The 10,616-nt window shown below is 38.4% G+C and overlaps 1 long non-coding RNA gene across 2 annotated transcripts; it reads left to right on the forward strand.

Moving 5' to 3' along the window:
* The first annotated feature begins 6,569 nt into the window (after positions 1-6,569).
* LOC121685891 lies at positions 6,570-9,916 on the forward strand. 2 transcript variants are annotated; one of them, XR_006023463.1, is made up of 6 exons: positions 6,570-7,210; positions 7,412-7,582; positions 7,746-7,924; positions 8,566-8,739; positions 8,855-8,901; positions 9,117-9,916. It is a non-coding gene; the product is annotated as an uncharacterized LOC121685891 (long non-coding RNA). The 2 variants fall into 2 exon arrangements; XR_006023462.1 differs by lacking the exons at positions 8,566-8,739; positions 8,855-8,901.
* Positions 9,917-10,616: the final 700 nt, after the last annotated feature.

Raw genomic sequence — 10,616 nt, forward strand, 5'->3', positions numbered from 1 at the left:
TGTGTGTGTGTGTGTGTGTGTGTGTGTGTGTGTGGCGTCTCTCAGAGCAAATCTCAGCACATTCCATGTTATAGTGACCAGAGGCAGCACACACACACACACGCATGCACGCCGCACAAACACACACACATGCTTTGTCTGAGAATAAACTTGTTCATACACATTTTATATTTATGCATTTAAAGACTCATCTGTTTACATTGTAGCTAATTAATTAATTTTTTAAAAAGTTTGTACAGTCATGGTTATTGTTATTATGACAATTTGCTATTGCTATTATTCTGTTAAAACTATTTAGCCTATTACTATCATCAGTATTTTTAAGTAGGTTAAGACTAGTTTTAAGACTACTTTAAACTGTTAATTTTTCATGTTTATTGTTCTTATATTGCACAACAAAAGCATCTCTTAAGAACATCTTTCAGCTGCTACTCTTAAGTATTATTATTGAGTGGAAGAGGTTATTTTGTGTTTTGCACTTCTTGATGGCATTGTTCTTTTTTTCTTTGTTCAGCTTTTTGTTTCACCTCTAGGTGTCAGTGTAAACATATCATATGTTAAAAACACAACCTGTAAACATTGTTACATGCACTCCTTAGATCGCAATTAAGAATGTAGCAATATGTATTTATACGTATTGCTTATATTTGCCAGCAGACAATGTTTTACATGGTCTCTGGATGGGTTCTGCAGAGATCACACAAGAATAACCAGAGTCTGTGCATACATCCCCTGTGCATTCCTATGTATTTTTTTTAACGGTTATTGGAGCAGTTCAATCCAATACTTACAGGCCATGTGGAGCATTGATTCTTTTTCATCATATAGGTTAAGAGAACAGAAAGTTTGTCTAAAACATGGCTGTGTCCAGACGTATCTAGTCTGACCCAGTTATAGCAGGCTGTGTGTGAGCTCATGAGTTCATGACGTATGTGGAGGGGGCAGACGAACCGCAGCAGTAAACATCATGCAGAGTAAACACACACACACACACACACACACACACACACACACACACACACACACACACACACTCACACACACACACAATTGTGTTCACAATTAAAAATAAATGTAGATAAGCACAAAAATTGATGGGTGCAGTAATCCAAACATGTTTCAAACATGTGACAGCAGATGTTACTAGTATCCACGGCCAGGGTTGGGTAGTAACGGATTACATGTAATCTGGATTACGTAATCAGATTGCAAAAATCAAGTAACTATAATCAGCCCAGATTACAATAAACAAATTGTGTAATCAGATTACAGTTACATTGTTGGGGATTACCTGATTACATTTTATCATGCAAACAATGCAACTTTTTTATGATAGCCTAGCTATCTTTTAATTTAACAAGCAGTAGAAAAAATGTGGGCGGGGGAAGTGGTTGAGCACTGCTCTCCCGTGCCCACATCCACGGCTGAAGTGCCCTTGAGTAAGGCACTGTAACCCCTCACTGATGCCCGAGCGCCGCTGTAGCAGACAGCTCACTGCTCCGGGTTGGTGTGTGCTTCACCTCACTGTGTGCTCATTGTGTGCTTCATCTTACTGTGTGTTCACTGTGTGCTCTGTGTGCTTCAGTAATTCACGGATTGGGAGACCAAATTTTCCTCACGGGATCAAAAGAGTATCTACTTGCTACTTATACTTACTAACTTATTTACTATTGGGGCAGGTCTCTCGGCACACTGCCTGATCTTTTCCTCCTAATCTTAATGTAGCCTCTTGTTTTAGTGTTACCGTTTACTTTGAGAAAGTCACCAGGTCCTCCTGGTTGAAAAACAACCCAAAGGAATAATTTTCTCACCCCCACAATTGAAATGGACATGGTGTCATTTAATCTCAGGCCATGTCCCTGGGTCAAAAAAAATCCAGCGAAAGCTAAATTCATTGTCCAGGTGTGCTCTAGAATAGTGATCCATGATCACATCCATGATGACTAAGTGATCAATTTTGGGATGGGGTGAAAGTTGAATAGCTATAGAAATGTATTAGTTTTGGTTGTTTTTCTGACAATGGGACCTGGTGACCTCAAAGTAAATGGTAACACTAAAACAAGGGGCTACATTAAGATTTTTGGAGGAAAAGATCAGTTAATTCACACAGGAATGCTTTACTCAGAGCAAAGAGATTTCTTAGATGTAATGATAATAAAGAGAAAAATAGAATGAGAATTCTTTCATCAATTCAGTGGTGGTGTCTTTTACTTAAGGGACATATTTATTGAAGTAATCCTAAAGTAATCAGATTAAATTGCCATGTAATTTGTAGTTGGTAATGGATTACATTTCAAAGTAATCTGATCCAACCCTGGCACCTTTTCTTCCCAATATGGAAACTTCAATTTATGGATGGGATGAAGTAGCCTACTGTTCTTAGCCAATTATTTGCTTTCAGTTTTGAGAAATCAGGCATCCTGAGACCCCTGACCAGCCTATGTACGTGGCCCAAACGGGTAAATATGAATGCAAAAAAATTATATTTGTAGCCAAAACCACAGATTTGTATAACAGACTGATATTTCACCAGCCTCACAATGTAGGTTTCCTCCAGGCATTGCTAAAAAAACAGCCTATATACAAGATGAATGCATTCTTACTGCTCTTATCTATGATAGAAATATCAGGTCTGGAGGTACCAGAAAATACAAAAATCTCTACATGGCATGAAGAGAACATTTGAGGTTTAACCAAATTGATATACTGACAATATAAGTGATAAAATGCATGGAAAGTTCTTAGATGTAATATCTATAATTCTATCATGTCCGGAGATAAACCATTTCTACCTAAAATGTGAACAGTCTACAAAACAGTCTACAAAATGTGTTTTACATAGGCTGTAATACAATGCACTACTATTTCAGTAAAGTGGCTTTGCTGTAACATGCTCCCCCTTTAGGTGGCAGATGATTTCACTAGGCGAACAAATAGCTGAGCCAACCCACATAGCCACAAGTAGGCCTAAATAAATAAACACAACACAATGACCTTGAGAATTGTATGGTGTGTACGACTTGAGAGGATATGAGTTGAAATCCTACCCTCTTGTCACTGCAGACAAAACAGACAAAGGCAATGGGCCTGCTGAGAATTACTTGCAAGCAGCACTTTCACTTTCACAACTGGTAGCCAAGTACAAAGAGAATATTAAAAAAAGCTTTGTCATCATCATCATCACCATCATCACCATCATCATCATCATCATCATCATCATCAACAATTGTTTAATCAGAGAAGATTGACTGAGACTGGGCAAATTTTTACTTTGATGCATAGAGTCAAGGGCATAGCACAATTAGCATAAATAAGGCATACAGTACAGACCTGTACCACAACTGTCAGTGCTCAAATTACACTACCAAAAATACATTTCATACTTTGTTTGACTCTAAACACTACAGTGTGCTTTGCAAGTCTCTGCTTTTACTAAATGGCTAAAATCACCAAAACAAAAACACACTGCTGCCAACTAATGTTCTCACCAAATAAGAGTGCCATAAATACTTGTACTACCTAAATATGAAATATGCATTTACTATGTTCTGTACTAATTCATTATCATTCAATAGATTTTTAGTCAAAACAAAGTTTAGTACTGTTTAGTTCACAGCACTGCCATAAGTTCACAAACATATGTAACAACAGCATGTGATTCAACAGGCCCCTGGTCTTAGAACAAGAAAAACAACATTCTGTGTATATGTGCGTAACACTTACAGTCAAATGAGGAAACACACTTCCAGAAATACACATCAATAGCATCAACACAGTTAAGCGCAATGATCTCGTTACAAGGTAAGATAAACTACTTCTTTTTAAACTGTTTCAGTGATATTTACACAGTAAAGCTTACATTTGTTGCATGATTTAGTGAATTACATACCCAAATTGATCACATATTACACAGCTTTTTTTCTAATCAGAAGCAAACTCATACCACAATCTTGTCTGTATTTTTCCATAGCCTCAATATAATCTTATCTCCACAAGTTTATCGTAGGGACTGACTCCAAAATGGATCAGCCTGGTCATCGTGGGCATGTGGGAACAATTTCTAAACTGAGTCCATCTGAGAGGGGAGACCATGAGGCTCATGGTCCAGGTCAGACACAGAGATCCGTATCTCCTGCACCCAGTGACCTGCCTCCTATATTTGGTGGAGAGGATGCTGACGCTAACCAAAGGTAAGGTGCTAATTTTAGTTATAATGTGTTGATGAATTAATATGTAATAAGTTGATATTGGGAGTTAATACAGAGTATTATTAACAAATACAAACGCAGCTGACACGTCAACTGGTTGTGGTCATGTATTATTATTTTTCTTAATGAAACATATGTGTATTGTTTACAGAAATTAATATCATTCATATCAGTACATTTACATTTACATTAACATTAGTTCTATTCATTTATTAATGAATCCAGTGCTTCTTGAAGGCTGTTCTGTTGTTGATCGCCCACTGTAGGAAATCCCCTCCTATCTGGCACTGGGAATTTAACTCCTCTCCTGTAGGCCTATATGAAATTTAGCTGTCGTTTTCTTCAAAGCGACTTTCAGTTGCAGTATATGCTGACACTCCATATGATCAGGCTCCATATGATTTTATGTATAGTAGAGACCAACTTTTTAATAACAAGCATGCCAACTTATCTTGGCAGTCCTCTCCACAAATGAAGAACAAATCCTTTAATTTATGTGCAGATTAAAGGCAGAGCCGGCCCATCCTCACTCAGAGGAGTATGCGGAGGCTGGCACAGCTTGTGGGGTCGAGGGACACACCAAGAGACCTGTATCTCCAGCACCCAGCTTCCAGTCCATAGAGCTTCCTCCTTTTCTCGGTAGAGAGGCTTCAACTTCAGATGAAAAGTGAGGATACATTAGTGCTTAATAGAGAGCAATGGGTGATTGGGACACGGCAAAACAGCCAACTGTTTTAGACCCACTTTACAGAATTAATGGATTTTCTTAAATATTATGGGAATTTTTTTTGCTGAATATTTCCTTCTGGTGCATTTAGATTGAGAACTGTGCCAACCACATACGTACAAGTGGCCCCTTTGGACGAGGCACAATTAAACATGAACTGTCCTCTTCTGTGTGGTAAGGCTGGAGTTTGTTTACATTGGAAAGGTATGGATGATTTGTTTTTTAATTAAACCATAAATAAAGGGAGAGTACCTAGAATCACATCTATGGACCCTTTCAAGAGAGTTCCATTATCAGCATCATAGTTGGCCCCACAAGGCTTCCGTTTTAACATTCCATATGTTATCTTAATGCAGAGGAAGTAGATTGGGGCCCAAATAGAACGTTCAAGCATTGTTTTTGTTTTTATTGTTGAAAGGGTCCATACATTTACTAAAATAAATATAGATTTACTGTACTGATGTTGCAGTCACTATTGGCATATCACTATGGTCTTCATTTATTCTTTCAATGTATTCCTTTTCAACAGAGGATATCTTGCAGAGAGTCAAGACTGACCATAAAGCCAGCATGAAAAAGAGGTTTGAGCACATATGCGAGGGAAACATTAATATAACTCATCCAACTCCCCTGAATAGCATATTCACACCCCTCTACATTACTGAGCGACGTTGGGAAAAAGTTAATACACACGAAGTTCGTCTAATAGAACAATCAAGAAGACAAACACAAGACACTGAAATTGACTGCAATAACATCTTTAAACCTCTGTCTGAAGAAGACAAGGATATCAGAATCGTTCTAACCAAGGGGATTGCTGGCATTGGGAAAACTGTGTCTGTGCAGAAATTCATCCTTGATTGGGCAGAGGGCAAGGCAAACCATGACATAGATTTCATATTTGTGCTCCCTTTCCGGGAAATAAATTTGATTACAGATAACCAGTTCTCTTTTCGCCAACTTCTCTCTGAATTCCACTCTGCCTTGAAACAGCTAACTAATAGCAAGAACATTTACGAGAGGTGCAGTTTGGTGATTATCTTTGATGGGCTGGATGAAAGCAGAATAACATTGGACTTTACCAGTGATCAAGCCCTGAAACTCCATGATGTTTCACAGATATCCTCAGTTGGCGATCTGATAGCAAACCTGATCCAGGGGAATCTTCTCCCATCAGCTCACATATGGATCACATCAAGACCAGCAGCAGCTGGACAGATCCCTGGTCAGTTCATCAGTCGTATGACTGAGGTGCGTGGATTTACTGACCCACAGAAAGATGAGTACTTTCGAAAGAAAATAAGTGATCAGACTCAGGCCAACCAAATCATCTCACACATTAAGACATCAAGAAGCCTTCACTTTATGTGCCACATACCAGTTGTCAGTTGGATCTCTTCCATTGTGCTTCAAGAAGTCTTCCAAAACAACAGGGAACAAATACCCCAAACTCTTACTGAGATATTCACCCATTTCTTAATCATTCAGATGAACATGAAGAGCCAGAAATTTGGGGAAATGGAAGACGGTGCTCCTAGTAGCAAAGTTCTTGAGGCAAACAAAGATGTAATTTTGAAGTTAGCAGAACTAGCATTCACACAACTGGAGAAAGGAAATCTGTTGTTCTATGTCAGGCCTCAGTGTACAGTGGTTTGTGTACAGAACTTTTCAGGGAAGAACGTGTATTTAGGCAAAAAAAGGTCTTCTGTTTTGTTCACCTCTCGATTCAGGAGTTTCTTGCTGCTCTTTATGCATTTTACTCCTATGTGAACAGAAACTTCAAAGCTCTGAAGTCTCTCCTCACTGGTTGGGAGAGACAGCACTTCCTGGAAACGCTGCTGAAGGATGCTGTGGACAAGTCCTTGGAGAGTGAAGATGGACACTGGGACCTGTTTGTGCGGTTTCTTTTGGGGCTCTCACTGGAGTCAAACCAGAGGCTCCTACAGGGCCTGCTAACACAAACAGTGAGCAGCTCAGAGAGCATTGAGAAAACCATCAAATATACCAAAGAAATTATCCGCTACAAAGACATCAAGGAACGGTGCATGAATCTCTTGCTTTGCTTGCTTGAAATGAATGACAATTCCTTGCACACAGAGATTCAAGAGTACCTGGAGTCTGGAAAAGAACTCTTTTCTTCTCACTGCTCAGTACTGGCCTATACGATTCTTGTCTCAGAAGATGTACTCAATGAACTTGACCTTCAGAAGTACACCACAACCAGTGAAGGTCGTGGACGGCTACTGGGAGCTGTGAGTGGCTGCAGAAAGGCGCGGTTAGTAAACACCTTTACCTGCCACATACAGTACTGTACACAGAACATCACAAATTGTGTTCTCTTGTGTAGTCAATTTTGAACATTTAAGAGAAACTTCTGCTTTTTTCATTTGTTTCTGTGAATGGATCAATATGTTATTCTAAAATGTATGTAGTTAGACAACATTTTCATACTAGTTCTTTGTCTTTCTCTCTGTAGTCTGATTGGCTGCTGTCTCACAAGCAAGTTCCTTAAGACAGTGACCTCAGCTCTTCAGTCAGAAACCTCTCAGCTAAGGCATCTAAATCTGAGTTACAATGACCTGAAAGACTTGCAAAATGAGCTCCTTAATGCCATCAAGTCTGAACATTGCAAACTGGAAACACTTATGTGAGTACTGGTCTCATTTGATCAACAATGGCATACACTCACAGTACATTATTAAAATAATGTATAAAAGCCCTAAGTACAGTATTCTTCATATACATTTCACATATATCATGTTTACGTGTTTATTATATAAATTCACAGTTGATTCTCATTATTCCTATAGGCTAAATTGTTGTGAACTGAAAGAGGATTTCTGTGGCTTCATAAGCTCCCTGCTCAAGTCAGAACACACATGCTTGAAAGAGCTCGATCTGAGCAACAATGATCTTTGTGATGCAGGAGTAGAACAACTCTCAAATGGGCTTATGTCTCGTTGACATAAAGTAAAGTTGAAGTTCTCATGTAAGTATAAAATATTAAATGAATTGTGATTGCTGCACAGATCGTGACACACAAGTAGAGGAGAAAACATTTACAAACGCAAGCATACAACAGACTTCAACGGTAACTGAAAATATACCGGGTAAACCAGGATCAGGAGAGACGTGAAATGATATGCTGTCTATAACAATATTTAAAGTGATCCTTTAGTGATCCGTTTCAGCCACAAAAGTGGGGTGTAACATTCTAAATGTGATTGTACATGTGAATACTTTATTTAGCTGTGCTTATTTATATTGAATGGTTTACTCAAGTATTTGGTAACAGTTAACCAGCTAAACGATGAGGACCTGCATTTGGCATGTCATATGGACAAGCAGAAGTTGATGAATTGTTTTTTTTTTCATAAGAGATTAACAATACAGCTTTCAACATTAAAGTGAGTTATCAGAGAAGCATTGACAGCAACTGCTAATCAGAGTCATTGTAATTGTTGCAAACACGTTAATGTGAACGACATATAAAGTTTTATTTATTGATATAAATAATCTGGAACCTCTATTATATCAAGAAATATGCATGTTATATTCAAGAAGTACACTTTTTTCCCTTTTTTCTAACCTCCTTTTTTCTAATCTCCTTTGTAAACCAATTGATCACAGGCTCTCAGGTTGTCTTGTATCAGAGAGGGGCTTTGAAGTTTTAGCCTCAGTTCTAGAGTCCAACCATTCCAACCTCAGAGAGCTGGATTTGAGCTACAATCACCCAAGTGAAACTGCAGTCTCACACATCTCCTCTCTGGAACAGAACAAAGGCTATAAACTGACATCACTTAAGTATGTAAAGTGTTTAATGGTTAATTATCAGAGACAATTTCACTCTTCCACAATATATTTGTATCTGGTTTAGTTTGCATGTGAACATGCTTTCATGACTTTTTTTGTGCTCCAGTGTTGAACATGGTGGAGAGTTGAGATTGAAAGCAGGTCTGAGAAAATGTAAGTATTTTCATTTGTATGTTTTTGTGATTTCAGTGTTTCTGTGAGAATACACGTGATTGTTTACCTGTCCAAGTAACTGTACAGACGGACAGCTGTCCAAGTAACTCTACAGACCGACAGTCAACAACAACTAAAACCAACTAAATACCTTTTCTGGTATGCCATATTGTTCTGTGCATGTTGACATGTTTTTCTTTTATTCTTACATACAGATGCCTGTGAGCTCACAATGGACCCAAACACACCACACAAAGACATAGCTCTGTCCAAGAAGGACACCAAGGCCAAACGAGGGATCATGCAACTATACCCTCCCCACGAAGAGCGGTTCGAGGTCTTTGAACAAGTGCTGTGCAGAGAGGGTCTGACTGGACGCCGCTACTGGGAGGCTGAGTGGAGTCACAAAGGAGCTGCTATTGCAGTGGCATACAGAGGCATAGAGAGGAAAGGAAAGGTTGACAGTGAGTTTGGATCAGATGACAAATCCTGGAGTTTGATGTGCTGTGATAATGTTTACATTGTTAAGCACAATGGTAAAAATATTGACATACCAGTGCCACCGTCCAACCGAAACTGTATAGGTGTGTATCTGGACTGGCCAGCGGGAACATTGTCTTTCTACAGAGTCTCTAATGACACACAGGTGCATTTGCACACTTTTTGTACAACATTTACTGAGCCTGTGTATCCAGGGTTTGGACTTGAATATGATTCATCTCTATGTCTTTGTGAAATTAAGTAGTTTTCTTTATGAAGGTATGCCAGGCAACCATTTATAAGAGTTTGTATATATGTTTCTTTGTATGTATGTATGCCATTTGTACTGTGGCCGTTATCATGGCTACTGCATGTGTAATTTCATCAAGGGCTAACCTCTATTAGATTCTAGGTCATTTTCGAGTTCATGTCTCCACCTGTCTCAAAAATTAAACTGCTTCCCATCAAACAAGTTTGTTTATCTGATGAAGACCAAGTGTCTAAATGTTGCCAAATAAACAGAGTGTGAACGCTGTGAAATTACTTCCTTGTATCTTGCTAAAATTAGAGGCTACAAGCCAAAGACAATGGCAATTCCTTCCACCCAAAGAAACAGCCAGGATCATGACACATAGGCTACAGCAAGAAGGTCATTGACACCCATATAGCTTTTTGAGTTCAAGTACAAGACAGTAGACATTTAGACGTATAGATAGGTATAGATATCTTGCATCTTAAATTGTTAATGACTCCACATAACTCAAGTGTTAAGAGGTCCTTAGGGATCCATTCTACCCTAATGACTCATAACATGGTATTTTTTTTAAGCTTGATAAATGTTAGAATGTACGTAAAATTTCCTTTCATAATGGTCCAGCAGTGATATCTGGATGACTGTTGGCATACTGGCCATCAGCAGTCACTATTATACTTTTGGAAGCAACTGTAAGATTACTCTACCTTTAAATTAACTGTAAAATTCAGTGCACTGCATTCACCTCAAGCAAACTCTCCTCTAAAGTCATACTGAAACACCCTCTTCAGGCAAGTTTTTGACACTACAGAAAAACTGTGAAGGGCAACTTTTAAAAACTATTTATTTCTGCACTGTTCAATTCAAGTAGCTCTTTCAATCTAAATCCTTTACATAATGCATCATGAGTCTAATTTATCACAAATTCAATGATAATAATGATAACAATGAAATTATATATATATATATATATATATATATA

The sequence above is a fragment of the Alosa sapidissima genome, chromosome 16 (assembly GCF_018492685.1).
Source record: "Alosa sapidissima isolate fAloSap1 chromosome 16, fAloSap1.pri, whole genome shotgun sequence".
Taxonomy (NCBI): domain Eukaryota; kingdom Metazoa; phylum Chordata; class Actinopteri; order Clupeiformes; family Clupeidae; genus Alosa; species Alosa sapidissima.